A 24,620-nucleotide genomic window follows, 5' to 3' on the forward strand; every position below is an offset into this window, starting at 1 on the left:
GTCTTATCTTTTTCTTTTTTAAATAATTTAAGTAAACTGTAACCGACAGAGGAAGATTCTTCTGTTTGGTTGTATCCTTCCTTTTGAATATTTGCATTGTTTTGTCCATGATCTTCTCCTACTGTTGTCTCCTTGTTGGCAATGTCCAGTCTCCCCCAGATTGGTCACTTGGATAGGTTCTCCTGAGATGGCTCCTCAGTGCCCAACAGCAGTGCACATCCAGTGGTCTGGCCAATGGATGCTGAACTCCAGGTGATCTTGCCTTCCCAGCTCCTTTATTGTCCCTCCTCCCATTTTCCATGTTTGGGACACCTCCAAGAGGCAGAGTGCAGGACAAAACCTTCCTCCTGGCTTCCTACTGGTGCACCTCCAAGCATGGTGGATGGACTAGGCGAGTCTGGCTCTTGTCATCAACTTATAAGGAGGGGCAGCCACCTCCAACTGAAGTCCTTTCATTCCTATGAAGTTTCTTTTCTTGGTTTTGTTTTGTTGATTACATAGTTCTTTGTTTGAGAGTCATAGACATGGTTTCTTGGCTCTGTCTTCTCCCCACCATGAAAGTATGTCCATGGACTTTTCCTCCACTTCTCTGCTGTCTACAAAAGAAAAGCTCCAGTACTACTTAATACTGCAGTGAGTGTTTTGCTTATATTAACAGCATTTAATCAAATGTGTGTTTTTCCTGTATTGCAGATGATTTCTTTCATTAAAAATGAGAATATAATTACTGGTCTAGAAAGTGCATGTTTTCAGGGCTCTTAGTACGGATATTGAATGCCTCCCCAGAGGACATGGTGCGTGTTTATCCTTACTGCCTCATCTTCCTTCCATGTGGCTCCTATGTCAGGGGTGAAGCTGGGTGTGTAATACAGCCTCTAAAAAAGTCTGAAAGGTTCTGGAGGAAGTGTGTTCTGCACATACCTGGCTTTTCAGAAGCAAATAAGTAGTGGGTTTGTGATACACTTTTTCTATAACCATTTTAAAAAATTTTCTAAAAACCATTTTTAGAATAATTATATAGATAATTTACAATGTTGTGTTAGTTTTGGGTTACTTAATCTCATGTGGTTAGCTGTTGCTTAGTCTAATACTGGGGAGAGTAGTTTCCTGACTACACTGGTGTGTGAGATAACTCTCCAGATGTTTACCTGTGTAGCCTGAGGGAGCCTTTTTTCCTCTGAATTCACACATTTAACCCTCACCTATAGATCTTTTGGAGTTTTATGAAAGAAAAAGTATATCTGTACCTATTGGATGAGTAGATGTTATACTAAAAAGAATGCTCATTTCCGATTTGTCTTGGGGATTATTGGGGAGTTTTGTCGATAGTAAGCTGTGAATCACCCTATTGTAAAGTTTAATTTAGAAAGTGTTTACTGTGTTGAAGTGTGATACTGTATACATTTAAACTCATTCTTCATGACTGTAATACTAGAGAAAGTGGCAAATAATGGAAAAATAGATTTCCTCTCATTGAATTCTCAGAAGCTGGCTGTGCTCACTTTGGGCAGAAGAGTGTGGAAGCAATACTAAAAAGTATTCCCGTTAAGACATGCTGAACTGTCATGAAAATGATCCCACCTTCTTGTCAGATCTTTTGAATGTCAAAGAAAAAGGTCATTGTTCTTGCCAGTGTGAGCTAGTGTGGTATGGGCTGTTACAGTCATCACTGGAACATGTGCCTTCCAAAAAAGAACAGATCCCAGACAGTGTAAAAACAGTGCAGATCCACTGCTCTGAATGGCCGTTCCTGAGTGGCCATGCCATGTAGAGCCCTGAGCTGGCTGGAATGGGAACCTTTGCCCTGGTGGAGATAGGGAATTTTAGTGGAAGATAGGATGCATAGTTAGCTGTGGTGAGGCAGGGTGTGATATGCTGTGAAGTGAATTATGACATTGCTGATATGCTGTGAACGTGAAATCAGATATACATCCCATAATGCTTGTAGCTCCTCTGTAACTATAGATCCAAAGCAAGTTGCAAGTTAATGATAAAATGATGAGTTGTGGAAAAAACGACCTGCCTATACCTTGAATGTGGTGGGAAATATCCTCCTTCCCATGTTCTTCTCTCCTCACCAGCTTTGGCAGGTGGAGCTGCTTGTGCAGTTGTGCACTCCTGATGTGGATGTTGCAGGGCAGGAGATGGTTATGAGGCAGTCATCCAGGTGGGCTGGAACATAGTTATATTAATGTTAGAAATAATCACTGCAATGAAAACACAGAATGAAAAAAATTCCTTAGTGAACCTGATGGACCCTGAAAATAAGTTGGCTAACTTGGACTAAGAAGCCCTATCCCAGGACAGAAGATGAAAGAGAATGGGGAGGGACAGGGGAGCAGAGAGAGGAGGAGGGGGGAGAACAACAGGGAGAGGAGGAAGGAGACTGAAAAGTTACTTCTCTTGAGCAGCGATAAGCGCTGATTGCAGCAGGTCTGGAAGGAGTCCCCTTCCAGCAGAGGCCAGTGTGACACAACAGGCTGCTAGGGGAGGTAAAGGGAGACATGCGTTGTCATCTCTCCTGTGCAGTTGGTGGCTGATATGGATCTTCAACGTGTGTGAATCTTCACCAAAGAGATTGTTGTCACAGTTGTTGTTCATAACATCCAACCAGAAAGAAAAACACTCCTCCTTGTGGATTCTTTTTAGTTTATGATACTTATCATGGTTCACATGAGTGTTTTCTCCCTGGGAATCTTCTGTTCTGTTCAGTGGCTCAGTCATGTCCGACTCTTTGCAACCCCGTGGACTGCAGCACACTAGGCTTCCCTGTCCTTCACTATCTCCTGGAGTTTGGTCAAACTCATCTCCACTGAGTCAGTGATGTCATCCAACCATCTCATCCTCTGTCGCCCCCTTCTCCTCCTGCCCTCAATCTTCCCCAGCATCGAGGTCTTTTCCAATGACCTGGGAATCTTATGGACTAATAATGTCTCTTAATCTTCAGAGCGATTGGGCAGCTTTGGATTCATGAGTTGGTGGAGAAAATCTTGTCTATGTTTCATTTGCTAGTGCAGGTACATGTGGCCAAACAAAATGATGTATGATACTGTTGCTGTACAGGAGTTTTGATAAAAGTTTTATGCTGGAAAACAATAGCCTCTTATTAAGTAAAGCTAAATAAGGAATAAGTACATTTTTATTATAATGCAGTAAATGTAATTTTGAATGACTAATGAAATGCAATTTTTTTCTTTTACTGAAGCCCTTGTGATCTTCTTTTCTTTGAATGGAAATATCTTGCTGATAGTAATTCAACAATTAATTGCTTAGCCTGTGCAAGGCAGTGTTCTGGGTGGAATATGAATTTATGGAGGCAGGACCCACTCTCAGTGGATTGTAGTCAGATGGATGGTGCCTCACAGGAAAATCTGAGAATCCATGTAATGAAGGAAGAAGAAAAGTGCAGATTCAAGCTGAATATAGTTAGAGGGGAGAAGTGTCACTTCTAGGTTTCAGAGAACCTCCTGAAGGAAGTGATGCTTGATCCTGTGTTGAAGGATGGTGAAATCTGAATGTGTGGGCTGCTGGAAGAGGATTACGGGAAACAGGAGATGCAGGTTGTGTTTTGGGAAAGGTGGCGATTCAGCTGGGCTGGAAGATGGGCTCATACCAGACAGCAGTGGATGTAAAGACTGGGAGTAGTTCAGGGCAGAGGTTACTGCCCAACCTTGGAATGAGAAGGGCATTTGCTGGCCTTACCCCACGTATTATTTTAGACTGTGTACTTAGCTTGTTTAAACCCCAGTCTACTTATCTATAAAACAGGCAATATTAAACATACCTTAGGAGTTTGTGAAGTTTAAGTAGGTGGATGAATGTGGGTTTTTTTCCTCTTTCCTGGCACATAAAGTCAGTAAATGGCAGCAACTGTGCATGACATCAGTAGGCTGGATGATGGGGGAGCTGTGCAGAACCAGAGGATGCAGCATGGACTTATCCGGGGCCCTGGTCTACTCATTGGAAGTAAAGCCTGACAGTGGCGTCTGTTACACTCTGGTCTGTGGTGGGCACGGTCAGTGGCACTAAGAGGCTATTGAAATAATCCAGGGATGAGCTGATCAGATCTGAAAACCTGGGTTAAGGTAGAAGAAACACAGAGGTCTGATGCCAGAAACAGTGGGGCCTTTGGCTGCCACCATTTACTGACTTGTAGATAAATGAAGATGAAGAAGTAGAGAACAAAGCCCAGCTTGCTCTAAAATGTCCAGCAGTCTAGAAGGATGGAACTATGGTAAATTTGTTAAATAAGGGGACTTTGTCTGCTTCTAGGTGTTCTGTCTCCTCCCCAGTCCTGACTTAGAGAACAGGCCACTGGGCTCGTCTCGTGCAGGTTCTGGAGGACTCCTTAGAGGAGGCCCTGAGGGTATCCGAGATGTTGTTTTCACACTGGTCTCTTAGAGCATCCAGTTTACAAGTCTCTTCACTTCATTGTGCAATGATCTCCAAGTAAAGTTGAGCAGTGATTATAAAGTGCTCACATTGTTATGATTAGCTGATTGATCAATTGCTCAGAGAGATCAGACTCTGCTTGGGCTGGTGGTGTTCTACATTTGACTTTATTTTGGAGTTTATTTTTTGGAGTTTATTTGGAGTTTATATTCACACAGGAACACAGGTAGATATTCTGCCATCGTAGATCATTGTTTCTCTAGTCATTTTATTGTTTTAGTTGCCAAGTCGTTTCCAACTCTTTTGCCACCCCAGGGACTGTAGCCCGCCAGGCTTCTCTGTCCATAAGATTTCTCAAACAAGGATACTGGAGTGAGTTGCCATTCCCTTCTCCAGGGGACCTTCCCAACCCAAGGATCAAACCTGCGTCTCCTGCATTGGCAGGCAGATTCTTTATCACTAAGCCACTTGGTTGTACTACTACTTAGCAAAATTGCATCCCTTGTTTCAGCTTTTACAAAAAAACAGATCTGTTTCAAGCACACAATGTCCACTACAGCCCTGTATGTCTCACACTTAGTTTTAAAGAATTGGTGACATTGGTTTTTTTGGTGGTTTAGTCACTAAGTCGTGTCTGACTCTTTGCAACCCCATGGACTATAGCCTGCCAGGCTCCTCTGTCCATGGGATTTTCCAGGCAAGAATATTGGAGTGGGTTGCCATTTCCTTCTTTGTGTTGTTGTTGGAGTAATAATATTCTGTAACTTATTGAGTACTTCCTCAAAAAGGCCTTGTCTCCAGGCTGTCAGGCTGGGGATGGGTGATATTCATTTACAAAAAACTTTCTGGCTGGAGCTAGGCCGGCCAACCTTCTGCTTCATCTTTGCTAGTCACTTGGGTTTCTGTTGCATATTCTTCTTTGTTTTTTAAACCTTTAACAAATGTAGCCATCAGTTTTAGCTCACTGGTCTCTCTCTGGGGCCATTGTCTGCAGACTCCTGAGTGAATTTTACTGAAACGTTTGATCTTTAATTTCATCACGAGCAGGAGTCCCATTTAATTACTTCATCACTTCTGCTAAGAATGCTCAACTTGATTTTGAAACTTACTTCACAGTTTTTTTGTTTGTTTGTTGTTAAAGATAGCTCCTTTTTCTGCAAGGCTAGTATCTCTTGTAAGTGGATGCTGTAGCTGCACCGTTGCAGGTCCAAGAAAACGCCGAATGTACTTGGGTGAAGCCACAGCCAGTGTCTAGATCAGAAAGGAGCTTTATTTGTTCCTAAACACGTGTCATGAGACATAATTTCTAATGTAATCCTATGTAATTGGTCCATCTTTTGCTCTTATTTGAATCTGTGAGGTATATAGAAAAATCACTTTTCCTCCTAATTTAGGGCTTCAGCTCTGGATTTCACAAGTGGGTTATTATTCTTACTCTTCTTTAGGGATCTAGGGAGAAAAAGCAAAGCTAAAAAACAAACCAATTTCAACATGTCCTATGTTTTCCTTCCTCTCCCTGCCTTCCGTCTTCTTCGCATGTGCGAAGGTTCCTGACACTGGGCTTTGTTGACTGTTCCACTCCCAGTGGCCCTCCCCCCAGGGTAGCAGGAGTGCCATTTTGCCTGTGACACACATGCTTCCTCCTCCCTCACCTCAGGTGGCTCTGGTGTGTGACCATTCACACGAGCATTCCATTTGTTTACAGGGTGCTGTCACCACTGTGTCGTCCTCCATGAACTTGGTGACTGATTGCCACGGACACCCTTCAGTGCTCTGAGCCTTGATCAGAAACTCTTCTCTCTGAATCATGCTGATGCTCAACGGGTAGCCAAGCTGAAAATAATTTTCCCGGAAACATTCAGATGATACGGGAATCACATTTGACAAAGAGAAACCGGTTAATGTCTACTGTCTGTCCACTTTGGTGAGCGTTGTTGGGAGGATCACAGTTGTCAGGGGGCTGGTTAAAACTCAGGTTACTGTTGTTGGGCCAGTGTTTGAGTTTCTGATTTGGTGGGTCTGGGATAGCCCATTGTGTGCATTTCTACTAAGGTCCCAGGCCATGTTGAGAATCACAGATTCAGATTCTGTGCAGACTAATATATGTTTGATTAATTCCATTTACCTAAGATTACTTTGCCCAAACAGGGACGTTGTCAAAAGAGATTTATATATGGAAGCTAGAGAGATGGTACTGATGAACTGTTTGCAGGACAGCAATGGTGATGCAGACAGAGAGAACAGACTTACACAGTGGGGGAAGGAGAAGGTGGGACAAATTGAGAGAGTAGCATGGAAACCTTTATATTACCATATGTAAAATAAATAGGTAATGGGAATTTGCTATATGACAAGGGAGTTCAACCCAGTGCTCTGTGGCCACTTAGAAGGATGGAATGGGGTGAGAGATGGGAGGGAGATTCATGAGGGAGGGGACATATGTATACCTGTGCCTGATTCATGTTGATGTGTGGCGGACAACAACACAGTATTGTAAAGCAGTTGTCCTCCAATTAAAGACAAAAAGAGATTTAAAACCACTGGAACAAGCAAGTTCTAGGCTTGCTTGGCGGTCATTTCATGGTTTATGAAATAGGATTTCTCTAACCTGAGTCTTGATTCAGAGACGGAGCATTGATGGAGTTAGGGGTGCAGAGATGGAGCCGTGTTCTCATTGAGGATTTGGGTGGCACTAGCTGTTGGATCATGGGCATTCCTTCAGATGAAGAATTAAAACTTACAGGCCACTGCTGTGCTCCTGTTTGAGCCACTCTTAAGGAGTTAGCTTTGCAGTGTTGACTTAAATACTCACAACCCAAAAGCTGAGAGCTGTGTTTTATTGGGTGGGACTTTTTATGGCTTCATACTGGGAGACAGCATCTCAAGTAATCCTGAGAGAAATGCTCAAAGGAGGCTAGGGTAGGAGCCAGATTACATGAAGTTCTGCAATGAAGTGTAGGTTGTGTGAACATCAAAAGATTATCGTTAAAGAAAACCAGATTTACCAAGTTAAGGAATTTAGTGCTTTTCTGTGTATGGGAAGATGCAAGAGTCTGGGCTCACTGAAATCATTCCTTTCATATGCATCTCAGCTATCCTGGTCCAGGGTCCCATATGTTTTCTTGTCCTGAACTCCCTTGGGGCTCACCTTCTGGAGTAGCTGCAGTCTGATGGCTGGTATTCTTTTCCTTCCTGAGTGCCCGTAGGGCTCACCAGCTCACATTGGGGGGTGGCATCACTGATGACTGTGACATCCTTGTTTATTGATACGGCAGGCAATAGTTCATTTCTCAGTGATAAGATCCTCACATTCTCTGCCTTCTGCTGGCCGGGGAGCCCTCATGTGGATGCCTGCAGCTGGACATGGGCTGGGGAAGCAGCTGCTGTCCTACCCCTCCATACTGATTTTCCTCCTGCTTTCCATGGCAGCTTCAAAGTCCAGGTGAACTCTGAAAGCAGCAAGAGTGTTAGGATCCTGTTTTGTCAGAATACTATTTCAGAGAAGAGAAAGGAAACCACAGAAGTGAAAGGTTTGGTTGTGTCTCCTCTTTGCTAATTGTGGTTGCATATAATGAGCAGATAATAATGTGCCTTCTGAAGAAAAATGCACATATTTGCACTGTAAATACATTAAATGGAAAAATCTAAGATTTCTGACAGTAGGCTTTTAATAAATGGTAGTCATTATAGTTTTAAGGTTGGCAAATACTATGATAAAGCTCTTTAGATTAAGCAGAAATGTAAGCTTCTGCATTTTGTTGGACTGAGTTTTAATATAAAGACACCCTGAAAGGAAGTATTGATTTTTAAAAGTTTTTAATCCGTGAGAATGTGGTCCAGTTGTGAAACAGATATTATCTCTGCTCCTTTGCTCCATAATGAAGTTCCAGTGGCATTAGAATGTAGGTCTTCATGGATAGTAGTAAGAGCACTCCCACACCAGAAAGTGCAGGATCATGTGTTTAAAATGATCCTGACTTTAATAAATTTCAGTTCAGTTCAGTCACTCAGTCATGTCTGACTCTTTGTGACCCCATGGACTACAGCACTCCAGGCTTCCCTGTCCATCACCAACTCCCAGAGCTTGCTCACACTCGGGTCCATCAAGTCAGTGATGCCATCCAAACATCTTATCCTCTATCATCCCCTTCTCCTGCTGCCTTCAATCTTTCCCAGCATCAGGATCTTTTCTGATGAATCAGTTCTTCACATCAGGTGGCCAAAGTATTGGAGTTTCAGCTTCGGCATTGGTCCTTCCAATGACTATTCAGGACAGATTTCTTTTAGGATGGACTGGTTAGATCTCTGTGCAATCCAAGGGACTCTCAAGAGTCTTCTCCAACACCACAGTTCAAAAGCATCAATTCTTCGGTGCTCAGCTTTCTTTATGGTCCAACTTTCACATCCCTACATGACTACTGGAACATAGCTTTGACTAGACAGACCTTTGTCAGCAAAGTAATGTCTCTGCTTTTTAATAATGCTATCTAGGTTGGTCATAGCTTTTCTTCCAAGGAGCAAGCATCTTTTAATTTCATGACTGCAGTCACCATTTGAAGTGATTATGGAGCCCAAGAAAAGAAAATCTATCACTGTTTCCATTGTTTCCCCATCTATTTGCCATGAAGTGATGGAACCACTTGCTTTGTGGTCTAACATATGATCTTGGAAAGTTTTTCATGCACACTTGAGAAGAACGTATCTTGTTTTTTTTGAGTGAAATATTCTATAAATATCTGTTAAATTCTTTTGGTCTAATGTGTCCTTTAACACCTATGTTCCCTTATTGATTTTCTGTCTGGATGATCTATCCATTGATGTATGTGTGATATTAAAGTCTTCCACTCTTATTGTATTGCTATCTATTTCTTCCTGTAGGTCTGTAAAACTTGCTTTATATATTTAAGTGCTCTTATGGTTTTTGCATGAAATTTTAAAATGTTATACATTCTTGTTGATTGACCCCTTTATCATTATGTAACACCATTCTTCGTCTCTTATTAGAGTCTGTTTTAAAATCTATTTTGTCTATTGTAAGTGTAGCTACTCTAGCTTTCTTTTGGTTTCCATTTGAATGCAGTATGTTTTACCATCCCTTCACTTTCAAGTCCGTTTGTATCCTTACATGTAATGTGAGTCTCTTGTAGGTAGCATAGAGATTTGTCTTTTGTTTTCAAGCATTAAGCCACCTTTTGTGTTTTCATTAAATAATTTAGTCAGTTTACATTAAAAGTAATTATTGATAGGCATGTGCTTATTGCCAATTTTGTTCATTGTTTTCTGGATGTCTTTGTAGTTCTTCTCTGTTTATTTCTTCTCTTGCTGTCTTCCTCTATGGTTTGATGACTGTTTGTATGCTTATATTCCTTTCTGCTTATCTTTTTTGTATTTACTGTAGTTTTGTTTGTTTGTTTGTTTTGTGGTTACCATGAAGGTTACATATAACAAATTATATCTATGACAGTAGATTTTAAGTTGATAACAGGATGATGGCATCACTGACTCAATGGACATGAGTTTGAGGAAGCTCCAGGAGTTGGTGATAGACAGGGAAGCCTGGCGTGCTGCAGTCCATGGGGTCACAGAGTCAGACATGACTGAGTGGCTGAACTGAACATTAAGAAAAGATAAAGCAACTATGAAAATTAAAAAAAAAAAAAAAATGATCCTGACTTTAAAACAAAGTTGGAAAAAAAAAAAAAGAAGTTGGAGACATGGTTCTTTTAAATGAGTGTTCTGATCAGTGGTTTCTTTCTTAATTCTGATTCAGCAATATGATTGTTATTTGTTGTTCAGTCTCTAAGTCATATCTGACTCTTTGTGAACCCATGAACTGCAGCTTCCCAGGCTCCCGTGTCCTTCACTGTCTCCTGGAGTTTGCTCTGATTCATGTCCATTGAGTTGGTGATGCTATCTAACCATCTCATCCTCTGTCATCCCTTTCTGCTTTTGCCTTCAATTATTCCCAGCATCAGAGTCTTTTCCACTGAGTCAGCCCTTTGCATCAGGTGGCCAAAAATTTTGGAGCCTCAGCATCAGTCCTTGCAATGAATATTCAGGGTTGATCTCCTTTAGGATTGACTGGTTTGATCTCCTTGAAGTCCAAGGGACTCTGAACAGTCTTCTCCAGCACCACAGTTCGAAAGCATCAATTCTTCAATGCTCAGCCTTCCTTATAGTCCAAATCTTGCATGCACACATGATTGCTGGAAAGACCATAGCTTTGACTATATGGACTTTTGTCAGAAATGTGTTGTCTCTGTTTTTTATTTTTATTTTTTTTCATTTATTTTTTATTAGTTGGAGGCTAATTACTTCACAACATTGCAGTGGGTTTTGTCATACATTGACGTGAATCAGCCATGGAGTTATATGTATTCCCCATCCTGATCCCCTCTCCCACCTCCCTCTCCACCTGATTCCTCTGGGTCTTCCCAGTGCACAAGGCCCGAGCACTTGTCTCATGCATCCCACCTGGGCTGGTGATCTGTTTCACTATAGACAATATACATGCAGTTCTCTCGAAACATCCCACCCTCGCCTTCTCCCACAGAGTCTAAAAGTCTGTTCTGTACATCTGTGTCTCTTTTTCTGTTTTGCATATAGGGTTATCATTACCATCTTTCTAAATTCCATATATATGTGTTAGTATGCTGTAATGTTCTTTATCTTTCTGGCTTACTTCACTCTGTATAATGGGCTCCAGTTTCCTCCATCTCATTAGAACTGATTCAAATGAATTCTTTTTAACTGCTGAGTAATATTCCATGGTGTATATGTACCACAGCTTCCTTATCCATTCGTCTGCTGATGGGCATCTAGGTTGCTTCCATGTCCTGGCTATTATAAACAGTGCTGCGATGAACACTGGGGTGCACATGTCTCTTTCAGATCTGGTCTCCTCAGTGTGTATGCCCAGAAGTGGGATTGCTGGGTCATATGGCAGTTCTATTTCCAGTTTTTTAAGAAATCTCCACACTGTTCTCCATAGCGGTGTACTAGTTTGCATTCCCACCAACAGTGTAAGAGGGTTCCCTTTTCTCCACACCCTCTCCAGCATTTATTGCTTGTAGACTTTTGGATAGCAGCCATCCCGACTGGTGTGTAATGGTACCTCATTGTGGTTTTGATTTGCATTTCTCTGATAATGAGTGATGTTGAGCATCTTTTTATGTGTTTGTTAGCCATCTGTATGTCTTCTTTGGAGAAATGGCTGTTTAGTTCTTTGGCCCATTTTTTGATTGGGTCATTTATTTTTCTGGAATTGAGCTGCAGGAGTTGCTTGTATATTTTTGAGATTAATCCTTTGTCTGTTTCTTCATTTGCTATTATTTTCTCCCAATCTGAGGGCTGTCTTTTCACCTTGCTTATAGTTTCCTTTGTTGTGCAAAAGCTTTTAAGTTTCATTAGGGTCCCATTTGTTTAGTTTTGCTTTTATTTCCAACATTCTGGGAGGTGGGTCATAGAGGATCCTGCTGTGATTCATGTCGGAGAGTGTTTTGCCTATGTTCTCCTCTAGGAGTTTTATAGTATCTGTTCTTACATTTAGATCTTTAATCCATTTTGAGTTTATTTTTGTGTATGGTGTTAGAAAATGTTCTAGTTTCATTCTTTTACAAGTGGTTGACCAGTTTTCCCAGCACCACTTGTTAAAGAGGTTGTCTTTTTTCCATTGTATATCCTTGCCTCCTTTGTCAAAGATAAGGTGTCCATAGGTTCGTGGATTTATCTCTGGGCTTTCTATTCTGTTCCATTGATCTATATTTCTGTCTTTGTGTCAGTACCATACTATCTTGATGACTGTGGCTTTGTAGTAGAGTCTGAAGTCAGGCAGGTTGATTCCTCCAGTTCTATTCTTCTTTCTCAAGATTACTTTGGCTATTTGAGGTTTTTTGTATTTCCATACAAATTGTGAAATTCTTTGGTCTAGTTCTGTGAAAAATACCGTTGGTAGCTTGATAGGGAGTGCATTGAATCTATAGATTGCTTTGGGTAGTATAGCCATTTTGACAATATTGATTCTTCCAATCCATGAACACGGTATGTTTCTCCATCTGTTTGTGTCCTCTTTGATTTCTTTCATCAGTGTTTTATACTTTTCTATGTATAGGTCTTTTGTTTCTTTAGGTAGATATACTCCTAAGTATTTTATTCTTTTTGTTGCAATGGTGAATGGTATTGTTTCCTTAATTTCTCTGTCTGTTTTCTCATTGTTAGTGTATAGGAATGCAAGGGATTTCTGTGTGTTAATTTTATATCCTGCAACTTTACTATATTCATTGATTAGCTCTAGTAATTTTCTGGTAGAGTCTTTAGGGTTTTCTATGTAGAGGATCATGTCATCTGCAAACAGCAAGAGTTTCACTTCTTCTTTTCCTATCTGGATTCCTTTTACTTCTTTTTCTGCTCTGATTGCTGTGACCAACACTTCCAAAACTATGTTGAATAGTAGTGGTGAGAGTGGGCACCCTTGTCTTGTTCCTGATTTCAGGGGAAATGCTTTCAATTTTTTACCATTGAGGGTAATGCTTGCTGTGGGTTTGTCATATATAGCTTTTATTATGTTGAGGTGTGTTCCTTCTATTCCTGCTTTCTGGAGAGTTTTAATCATAAATGGGTGTTGAATTTTGTCAAAGGCTTTCTCTGCATCTATGGAGATAATCATATGGTTTTTATCTTTCAATTTGTTAATGTGGTGTATTACATTGATTGATTTGCGGATATTGAAGAATCCTTGCATTCCTGGGATAAAGCCCACTTGGTCATGGTGTATAATTTTTTTAATATGTTGTTGGATTCTGTTTGCTAGAATTTTGTTAAGGATTTTTGCATCTATGTTCATCAGTGATATTGGCCTGTAGTTTTCTTTTTTTGTGTGGCATCTTTGTTTGGTTTTGGAATTAGGGTGATGGTGGCCTCATAGAATGAGTTTGGAAGTTTACCTTCTTCTGCAATTTTCTGGAAGAGTTTGAATAAGATAGGTGTTAGCTCTTCTCTAACTTTTTGGTAGAATTCAGCTGTGAAGCCATCTGGTTCTGGGCTTTTGTTTGCTGGAAGATTTCTGATTACAGTTTTGATTTCCTTGCTTGTGATGGCTCTGTTAAGATCTTCTATTTCTTCCTGGTTCAGTTTTGGAAAGTTATACTTTTCTAAGAATTTGTCCATTTCTTCCAAGTTGTCCATTTTATTGGCATAGAGCTGCTGGTAGTAGTCTTTAATGATCCTTTGTATTTCAGTGTTGTCTGTTGTGATCGCTCCATTTTCATTTCTAATTTTGTTAATTTGGTTCTTCTCTCTTTGTTTCTTAATGAGTCTTGCTAATGGTTTGTCAATTTTGTTTATTTTTTCAAAAAACCAGCTTTTAGCTTTGTTGATTTTTGCTATGGTCTCTTTAGTTTCTTTTGCATTTATTTCTGCCCTAATTTTGAAGATTTCTTTCCTTCTACTAACCCTGGGGTTCTTCATTTCTTCCTTCTCTAATTGCTTTAGGTGTAGAGTTAGGTTATTTATTTGACTTTTTTCTTGTTTCTTGATGTAAGCCTGTAATGCTATGAACCTTCCCCTTAGCACTGCTTTTACAGTGTCCCATAGGTTTTGGGTTGTTGTGTTTTCATTTTCATTCATTTCTATACATATTTTGATTTCTTTTTTGATTTCTTCTATGATTTGTTGGTTATTCAGAAGCGTGTTATTTAGCCTCCATATGTTTGAATTTTTAACAATTTTTTTCCTGTAATTGAGATCTAATCTTACTGTACTGTGGTCAGAAAAGATGACTGAAATGATTTCAATTTTTTTGAATTTTCCAAGACCAGATTTATGGCCCAGGATGTGATCTATTCTGGAGAAGGTTCCGTGTGCACTTGAGAAAAAGGTGAAGTTGATTCTTTGGGGTGAAATGTCCTATAGATATCAATTAGATCTAGCTGGTCCATTGTCTCATTTAAGGTTTGTGTTTCCTTATTAATTTTCTGTTTAGTTGATTTATCCATAGTTGTGAGTGGGGTATTAAAGTCTCCCACTATTATTGTGTTACTGTTAATTTCCTCTTTCATACTCGTTAGCGTTTGCTGTACATATTGCAGTGCTCCTATGTTGGGTGCATATATATTTATAATTATTATATCTTCTTCTTGGATTGATCCTTTGATCATTATGTAGTGTCCTTCTTTGTCTCTTTTCACATCCTTTATTTGAAAGTCTATTTTATCTGATGTGAGTATTGCGACTCCTGCTTTATTTTGTTCTCCATTTGCGTGAAATATTTTTTTCCAGCCCTTCACTTTTAGTCTGTATGTGTCTCTTGTTTTGAGGTGGGTCTCTTGTAGACAGCATATATAGGGGTCTTGTTTTTGTATCCATTCAGCCAGTCTTTGTCTTTTGGTTGGGGCATTCAACCCATTTACATTTAAGGTAATTATTGATAGGTGTGGTCCCGTTGCCATTTACTTTGTTGTTTTGGGTTCACGTTTATACAACCTTTCTGCATTTCCTGTCTAGAGAAGATCCTTTAGCATTTGTTGAAGAGCTGGTTTGGTGGTGCTGAATTCTCTCAGCTTTTGCTTGTCTGTAAAGCTTTTGAATTCTCCTTCATATCTGAATGAGATCCTTGCTGGGTACAGTAATCTAGGTTGTAGGTTATTCTCTTTCATTACTTTCAGTATGTCCTGCCATTCCCTTCTGGCCTGGAGGGTTTCTATTGATAGATCAGCTGTTATCCTTATGGGAATCCCTTTGTGTGTTATTTGTTGTTTTTCCCTTGCTGCTTTTAATATTTGTTCCTTGTGTTTGATCTTTGTTAATTTGATTAGTATGTGTCTTGGGGTGTTTCGCCTTGGGTTTATCCTGTTTGGGACTCTCTGGGTTTCTTGGACTTGGGTGGCTATTTCCTTCCCCATTTTAGGGAAGTTTTCAGCTATTATCTTCTCGAGTATTTTCTCATGGCCTTTCTTTTTGTCTTCTTCTTCTGGGACTCCTATGATTTGAATGTTGGGGCGTTTCATATTGTCCCAGAGGTCCCTGAGGTTGTCCTCATTTCTTTTGATTCTTTTTTCTTTTTTCATCTCTGCTTCATTTATTTCCACCATTTTATCTTCTACCTCACTTATCCTATCTTCTGTCTCCGTTATTCTACTCTTGGTTCCCTCCAGAGTGTTTTTGATCTCATTTATTGCATTATTCATTTTTAATTGACTCTTTTTAATTTCTTATAGGTCTTTATTGAACATTTCTTGTATCTTCTCAATCTTTGTCTCCAGGCTGTTTATCTGTAATTCCATTTTGTTTTCAAGATTTTGGATCATTTTTATTATCATTATTCTAAATTCTTTTTCAGGTAGATTCCCTATCTCCTCCTCTTTTGTTTGACTTGGTGGGCATTTTTCATGTTCCTTTACCTGTTGGGTATTTCTCTTCCTTTTCATCTTGTTTAGATTGCTGTGTCTGGAGTGGGCTTTCTGTATTCTGGAGGTCTGTGGTTCCTTTTTATTGTGGAGGTTTTACCCAGTGGGTGGGGTTGGACAATTGGCTTGTCAAGGTTTCCTGGTTAGGGAAGCTTGCGTCAGTGTTCTGGTGCGTGGAACTAGATTTCTTCTCTCTGGAGTGCAATGGAGTGCCCAGTAATGAGTTTTGAGATTGGTCTATGTGTTAGGTGTGACTTTGGCAGCCTGTATGTTGACGTTCAGGGCTATGTTCCTGCGTTGCTGGAGAATTTGCATGGTATGTCTTGCTCTGAGACTTACTGGCTCTTGGGTGGTGGTTGGTTTCAGTGTAGGTATGGAGGCTTTTGGATGGTCTCTTATTACTTAATGTTCCATGTAGTCAGGAGTTTTCTGGTGTTCTCCGGTTTTGGGCTTAAGTCTCCTGCCTCTGGATTTCAGTTTTATTCTTCCAGTAGTCTCAAGACTTCTCCAACTATACAGCACTGATAATAAAACTTCTAGGTTAATGGTGAAAAGATTCTCACCCGTGAGGGACACCCTGAGAGGTTCACAGAGTTACATGAAAAAGAGGAGAGGGAGGAGGGAGATAGAGATGAGCAGGAGGAGAAAAGGAGGACTCAAGAGGAGAGAGACAGATCTACGTGGTTGTCTGTTCCCGGGGTGTTTTCCATAGCCCAGACACCCACAAAGATTCACAGAATTGGATTGGGAAGAGAAGGGGAAAGGAGGAAATAGAGGTGTTCTGAGGTAGAAAACAGAGAGTCAAAAGTGGGAGAGAGTAATCAACACACTCCTGAATAAAAATGAGAACTGAATATTGGATTCTTAAATGTCCACAATTTATATCATATACTGAAAAACAAAGATTAAAAATCTAGAGTAGAGGTTAGACTCTTAAAAATACAATATTAAAAACAAAAACCAAAACACAAAAAATTTTAGAAATATATATGAAGTTCGGTTTAAAAATAGGGCTTCTCTCTTTTTTTTTTTTTTGCAAGGTTATAGTGTATTGAAAATGAAAATTAAGGAGTAGTAGAGGAGTAATAGAGAACTTTAAAAGGAAATAAGAGGAAACGAAAAATAGAAAAAAAGAGAAAAAGGAAAAAAGAAAAAAATTTTTCCTAATTAAAACAATCGTAAAAATCTATGAAAATGAAAGTTAAGGAGTAATGGGAGAGTAATAGGGAATTTTAAAAGAAAATAAAAGAGAAAAAATTTAAAAAAAGAAAAAAATTTTTTTTAATTAAAAAAAAAAAAGGTAAAAATATATGTAGGAATTTCTCTGGAGCTGTTGCAGTCAGTGTGGGTTCGGTTCAGTTTCAGATAGCTCCTCGTTCCAGCTTACACGTCTCGATATCTACAGGCCCCTTCGGGTGTAGTCGGTGTTATCTACAGGGATTTTAAACTGTTGCACCGGTCCCCTCTGAAGCGGTTCCCTTTGTTTATTTGGCTTCTGTTTGCCGGTCTCTTCAGTGCCTAATTTCTGCCCTGACACATGCGGGCGGAGGTGGTCTCTTATTCAGGTTGTTAGTTCCGTCGCTCTGCGGGGAGGGACTGGCGCTGCTTTCCCCGTTTACGCTGCTCAGGCTCCCGGCTGCTCTATATGGAGCGTGCCCTGCGCTGCGCGCGGTTCCAGCCCTCGGGTGTTCCACAAAAGCACCTATGTTTTGTGCCTTCTCCATCCGAGCGGCTCAGGCAGCCAGGAGCTTGACGGGCACACTCTCCCCGGGTGGCGCGCCTTCTCCCCTCCAGGGTCCCAGCCTCAGTTTCCGCCAGCGCCAGTCGGGTGCGTGCGCCTTCTCCCCTCCACATCCCCAGCCCCAGCCCCTGCCCCCGCTGGTCGGGTGCGTGCGCCCTGTGTCTCGCCGCGACCCTCCCGGCGGATGTTGACCATCTAGAATCTCAGGAAGTCTTTGGTTAGAAACTGGAGGCCTGTTTGCCGTGTGGTAGGGGATGCGGTCCTTGGGGCCGAGCCTGCCCCTTTCCCCTCCCCCCTGCCTCCTGCCTCGGGCGGGGCTGGGCAGGTCCGCAGCCAGCGAGCTCTTCTCTGGGCTTGCTCAGACCTTTTGTTCTGCTAACGGCCGCAGCTGGCGAGCTCTTCTCTGGACTTGCTCAGACCCTTTGTTCTGCGAATGGCCGGCAGTGTGTTTGGGCCGGTTAATTTTCTCTCTCTTGCTATCCCAAGTTTAAGTTGGTAACTCACAAAAGCTCCCTCCGATTGTCCTCAGGGCACTCAGGCCCGGACCTTACCCTAAGCAATGCTGCCCGCTCTTCTCCGTTCTGCCCCCACTTGCTGGTGGCGGATGCGGGCGTTTGGGGTACTTTTCTGTTGGGAGTTGCTTTTAGGCACGTAATCTGTGGGTTTTATTTATTCTTCCCCTTCCAGTTAAGTTGCCCTCCAAGATTCAAAAACGTCCCCCAGACCCACCAGTGCGAGAGTTTCCTGGTGTTTGGAAACTTCCTCTATTAAGACTCCCTTCCCAGGATGGATCTCCGTCCTTAGCTCTTTTGTCTCTCTTTTTATCTTTTATATTTTGTCCTACCTCCTTTTGGAAGACAATGGGCTGCTTTTCTGGGCGCCTGATGACCTCAGCTAGCGATCAGAAGTTGTTTTGTGAAGTTTGCTCTGCGTTCAAATGTTCTTTCGATGAATTTGTAGGGGAGAAGGTGATCTCCCCGTCCTATTCCTCCGCCATCTTGACTCTTCCCTCTCTGTTTTTTAATATGCTGTCTAGGTTTGTCATAGCTGTCCTTCCAAGGAGCAAGCACCTTTTAATTTCATGGTTGCAGTCACTGTCCGCAGTGATTTTGAGCCCAAGAAAAGAAAATCTGTCATTGCTTCCACTTTTTCCCCTTCTAGTTGCTGTGAAGTGATGGGATCAGATGCTGTGATACTAGTTTTTGAATGTTGAATTTTAAGCCAGCTTTTTCATTCTTGTTTTTCACCCTCATCAACAGGCTCTTCACATCCTCTTCACTTTCTGCCATTAAAGTAGTATCATCTGCATATCTGAGGATGTTGGTATTTCTCCCAGCAGTCTTGATTCCAGCTTGTCTTTCATCCAACCAGGCATTTCGTGTGATGTACTTTGCATATAAGTTAAATAAGCAGAGTGAAAATATACAACTTGATGTACTCCTTTCCCAATTTGGAACCAGTCTGTTGTTCCATGTCCAATTCTAACTGTTCCTTCTTGACTGCATACAAGTTTCTCAGGAGACAAGTCAGGTGGTCAGATGGATGGGTTATAATGGAGAGTTCTGACAAAACGTGATCCATTGGAGAAGGCAGTGGCAAACCACTTCAGTATTCTTGCCTTGAGAACCCCATGAATAATATGAAAAGGCAAAAAGATATGACACGGAAAGATGAACTCTTCAAGTCGATAGGTGCTCAATATGCTACTGGAGAAGAGTAGAGAAATAACTCCAGAAAGAATGAAGAGACAGAAGCAAAGCAAAAATAACGCCTAGTTGTGGATGTGATTGGTGATGGAAGTAAAGTCTGATGCTGTAACGAACAATGCTGCTTAGGGACCTGAAATGCTAGGTCCATGAATCAAGGTAAATTGAAGTAGTCAAACAGGAGATGGCAAGAGTGAACATTGACATTTTAGGATCAGTGAACTAAAATGGACTGGAATGGATGAATTTAACTCAGATTACCATTATATCTACTATAATGGATAGGGAAGCCTGGTGTGGTGCAGTCCATGGGATTGCAAAGAGTCAGGCATGACTGAGTGACTGAAGTGAACTGAACTGGTCCTTGAGTGGGTGAAACTCTTGTCACACTTGGAGGCGTGCACATACTCCAGTGTGCTGCTCTGCACAGAGTATGTGATTGTGACTATGCCTGGTCTGTTGACAGAAGACATGTTACTCTGTCTGCTGTGAGCACTTTGGGGACCTGATGCTGACCAGGGGTGAATGCAGACTTGACCTGGCTCAGCTGCCCTTGGTAGGGATGTCCTTGGGCTCCCTCTCTCTGATGCTGCACCCCACTGCCCCACCTCCAGGAGTGATGTTACAGTCTTGCACCTGCAGGTATGGCAGCCTCGTGCCTTCTTTCAATAGAAGAAGTGAAATTTGTGACAGGTAGGGGGATCAAAAAAGTGTTTTTTTTAATTCTGTTCATCCTTAAAAAGGCTTTGCTTTTCAAGGTTTTGCAGTAGACAATTAAGCTTACCTAGTTGTGATGCAGTTTTGCTTGAATGTGATAAAGGGGAAGGTCAAAAAGAGAATAGAATGACCGTATTGTCTGGTTGTTTGAGTCTTCCATCAAGTCAGGCTGGAAAGTACCTGGTGTTTTTGTTTTTGCATATATGCTTGTGAGTGCTGAAGCAAATGGGTGGATGTCACCAATATTTGGTCCAAATACTTGTCAGGTAGTGTTCTCAGTGGTTAGTTATATTGACCCACTAAATCCTTAAAAAAAACCTCAAGAGGGAAATACTAATATTGTCTTCATTTTATCAGTGAGGAAACTGAGGCTGAAAGGGCACTTGCAATAGATGACAAAGTGAAGTGACAGGTTTTAACACAAGGGCCTGCCTTCTGAGTTGGTACCCTTGGCTCTAGGCTATGCTGTAGCTTAATGTGTTACAGGGACTTCAGCTTCCAGCCAAGGTGGAGTTACAGTTCTTTGCACCTCAAAGAAAAGACTAGACAATATGTATGGGTAACGAGTGTTTAAAGAGGACCAAGACCTGAGAGTGGAAACGTGAGGGAGCCCTGTGGTGATCCCTTAACTGCATGTGGGATTTCCCAGCCATGGTGCAGGGAAACGGGACCCATGGGCAAAAGCAGGATCCATGATTGAGGGGTGGAGACCAAAGCCTGAGTGTAGTCTTGTCCTCAGAATTAGTGAAGTTCACGTGATCCTGTTCCTTCCAGAAAACGTGAGAGATCAAAATAGTTCCAACAGCACACCTGCTAGTAAACAATGCAGTGAATACTGTGGTCCTTCAACACCTTACATCTTTGCTTTTTGTATAATAAACTTGTTCATCTGAGTCTTTTTGTTCTATATATAGTTTTACCATCATCAGTTAGAGGACATCCTAGCAGATTCCATTTTAGGTGGTTCAAGACTACACAGAAGAACTATACAAAGAAGATCTTAATGACCCAGATAACCACAATGGTGTGGTCACTCACCTAGAGCCAGACATCCTGGAGTGTGAAGTCACGTGGGCCTTATGAACAAAGCTAGTGGGGGTGATGGAATTCCAGCTGATCTATTTCAAATCGTAAAAGATGATGCTGTGAATGTGCTGCACTCAGTATGCCAGCAAATTTGGAAAACTCAGAGTGGCCCCAGGACTAGAAATTGTCAGTTTTCATTCCAATCCCAAAGAAAGGCAATGCCAAAGAACGTTCAAACTACCGCACAGTTGTACTCATCTCACATGCTAGCAAAGTAATGCTCAAAATTCTCCAAGCGAGGCTTCAACAGTACATGAACTGAGAACTTCCAGATGTTCAAGCTGGTTTTAGAAAAGGCAGAGGAACCAGAGATCAAACTGCCAACATCTTTTAGATCGTAGAAAAAAGCAAGAGGATTCCAGAAAAACATCTACCTCTGCTTCAGTGCCTATGCTGAAGCCTTTGACTGTGTGGATCACAATAAACTGTGGAAAATTCTGAAAGAGATGGGAATACCAGACCATCTGACCTGCCTCCTGAGAAATCTATATGCAGATCAAGAAGCAGCAGAACCAGACATGGAACAGCAGACTGGTTTCAAGTTGGGAAAGGAGTACTTCAAGGCTGTATATTGTCACCCTGTTTATTTAACTTATATACAGAGTACCAACCTAGAAAGTTATGACCAACCCAGACAGCATATTAAAAAGAAGAAACATTGCTTTGTCAACAAAGGTCCGTCTAGTCAAGACTATGGTTTTTCCAGTGGTCATGTATGGATGTGAGAGTTGGACTATAAAGAAAGCTGAGCACCGAAGAATTGATGCTTTTGAACTGTGGTGTTGGAGAAGACTCTTGAGAGTCCCTTGGACTGCAAGGAGATCCAACAGGTCCATCCTATAGGAGATCAGTCCTGGGTGTTCATTGGAAGGACTGATGTTGAAGCTGAAACTCCAATACTTTGGCCACCTGATGCGAAGAGCTGACTTATTGGAAAAGACCCTGATGCTGGGAAAGATTGAGGGCAGGAGAAGAAGGGGACGACAGAGGATGAGATGGCTGGATGGCATCACCGATTCGATGGACATGGATTTGGGTAGACTCCGCAAGTTGGTGATGGACAGGGAGGCCTGGCGTGCTGTGGTTCACGGGGTCAGAGAGTCGGACACGACTGAGCGACTGAACTGAACTGAACTGATGCAGAGTACATCATACGAAATGCCAGGCTGGATGAAGCACAAGCTGGAATCAAGATTGCCTTGAGAAATGTCGATCACTTCAGATATGCAGATGACAGCCCCCTTATGGCAGAAAGTGAAGAGGAATTTAAAGAGCCCCTTGATGAAAATGAAAGAGGAGAGTGACAAAGCTGTCTTAAAACTCAACATTAAAAAGCTAAGATCATGGTGTCTGGTCCCATCATTTCTTGACAAATAGATGGGGAAATGGTGGAAACAGTGAGAAACTTTATTTTCTTGGGCTCCAAAATCACTGCAGATGGTGACTGCAGCCATGAAACTAAAAGATGCTTGCTCCTTCGAAGAAAAGCTATGCCCAAAGTGGACAGCATATTAAAAAGCAGAGACATTACTTTGTTGACAGAGGTCTATCTAGTCAAAGCTATGGGTTTTCCAGTAGTCATGCATGGATGTGAGAGTTGGACCATAAGGAAAGCTGAGTGCCGAAGAACTGATGCCTTTGAACTGTGTTGTTGGAGAAGACTCTTGAGAGTCCTTTGTACTTCAAGGAGATCCAGCCAGTCCATCCTAAAGGAAATCAGTCCTGAATATTAATTGGAAGGACTGATGTTGAAGCTGAAGCTCCAGTACTTTGGCCACCTGATGTGAAGAACTGACTCATTGGAAAAAACCCTGATGCTGGGAAAGATTGAAGGCAGGAGGGAAAGGGGATGACAGGATGAGATGGTTGGATGTCAGCACAGACTCAATGAACATGAGTTTGAGCGGGCTCCGGGAGTGTAATGGACAGGGAAGCCTGGTGTGCTGCAGTCCATGGGGTCGCAGAGTTGGACACAACTGAATGAGTGAACTGAACTAACTAGTGTTTTCTCAACTTTGAAAATGTTCTTCCCTGTAATAGATCCACCCAGGCTAATTTATATGGACCAATTCTTTTGTTGTTTCAAAGCTTGAATAAACTGTTTTTGGAATAAGCAGTTTGGGGACTCCTGGACACCTGAGTTTTTGGCTACGGGCTCTAGTTTGCTAACCCTTAACTTAGATTTTGAGACAGATTTAACATAGTTGTGTTGCCATTTTCTCCTGGAGATTGATTTAACCTAGTTTGGCAAATTCTATTATTTTCAGGGAGGTTTATGGGATAGACACACAGATGATACTGGCCTGAGTTTTTTGTTTTTTTAGGATTCAGTAAATTTGAAAAGTGTTTGTTGCTCTCACGAAAGAACAAATACAAAGTAGTGACTGCTTTCAGTCTTTATGAATGCTTGTGTTCATCTGAGATGGGGAAAAGAATAGCAACCGCAGAGCAGACCTGAGAACTGTCCATGTGAGAAGAGCCAGCCTGCGGGGAGCTCCAGGAAAAGCAGTTTGGCTGCTGTCAGTGGCTTGTGAGCCCTGAGTGATGTGTGTGCTGAGTTAAGTGTTTGACTTGGAATTTGGGGAATTACAAGGACATCTGAATACTGGGGTGATTTCCTAAAGGTAGATACGATTGGTACAGAGGTTCCAGGGGCCTAGTGGTGCACAGGCAGCAGGTGAGAAGAGTCTTGGCAGGAGATGCCTGCAGGTTGGTGTGGTCTGTGCCAGGTGGTAGGCTTTTCCTGAGGTTGTACACAAGTCTGTGTGAATCATGACTGTATTTATTCCTTGTAAGCAGTCAAAAACCACCAGATGGCTCTTTTTTCTTCATCACTGCTGATTCTACTCTTTGTTAGAATGCTGCTTGGTCTGTCATGATTATATTCACTCTTCAACTTTCTCAGCTTCTAGAATATTCCTGAGTGGACTATTTATTAATGAAAATTTGAAAAGCTAGTTGGAAGCAAGAAAAAATGGTTTGAAATACATTTAAGTGAAGAAAAATTCTGCAAAACTGTTCATACAAATCGTGCTGTAAATGTTTAAAATAGAACATTAGCAGTTAAATGATGTTTTAATTTAGACGTTCTCTGGGGATGCCAATTTAAAATTACGGCTGTAATATATACATATGTATATAGTGTAAAAAGAATGAGTGTGACTGTAAAAAATGGAATTTTGTGTGTGGTAGACATTTGACAATTTATCAGGTAGGAGTCCCCTGCTTCATGTTTCATATACATGTAACAAATTATAAAAATGATAAATCACATTTCTTTACAAAAAAGTGACTTATTTTCTTTAAATTTTGAGCCTTTGTTCATCTTAAAATAATTCAGTTGCAAAAATATTCATAAGGAACCCTGTCAAGTACACATTTGCTGCGTTAGTTCTCAAGTGAGCTCAATTTTCTGGGCAGGAGAATTATTGCTTCTTAAAGTTTATTCTGTTGATGATGATGTTGACCAGAGAGAATTCTTTAGCTCTCTGATGCCTCTCTATATTCTCAATGTCAGAAAGTAGTCTGTTGCACTCCTTTTATAACTGGGACTTAACTGTTAGGATTATTGTTGAG

At 41.3% G+C, this 24,620-nt stretch overlaps 1 protein-coding gene across 13 annotated transcripts in view; it reads left to right on the forward strand.

Annotated features, from left to right (window-relative positions):
* The window catches only part of DIP2C (disco interacting protein 2 homolog C), a 294,103-nt gene that overhangs the window by 81,305 nt on the left and 188,178 nt on the right, over window positions 1–24,620 (forward strand). The window contains exon 1 of one of the 13 annotated variants that reach the window (XM_061126610.1): window positions 6,298–6,316. The exons of the other annotated variants lie outside the window; for them this stretch is intronic. The gene's annotated coding sequence lies outside the window, so the exon portion shown is untranslated. Of the gene's footprint in view, window positions 1–6,297; window positions 6,317–24,620 lie in introns of those variants that run through there. 13 annotated transcript variants of the gene reach the window in all.

Source organism: Dama dama, chromosome 23 (assembly GCF_033118175.1).
Source record: "Dama dama isolate Ldn47 chromosome 23, ASM3311817v1, whole genome shotgun sequence".
In the NCBI taxonomy this organism is placed as follows: Eukaryota; Metazoa; Chordata; class Mammalia; order Artiodactyla; family Cervidae; genus Dama; species Dama dama.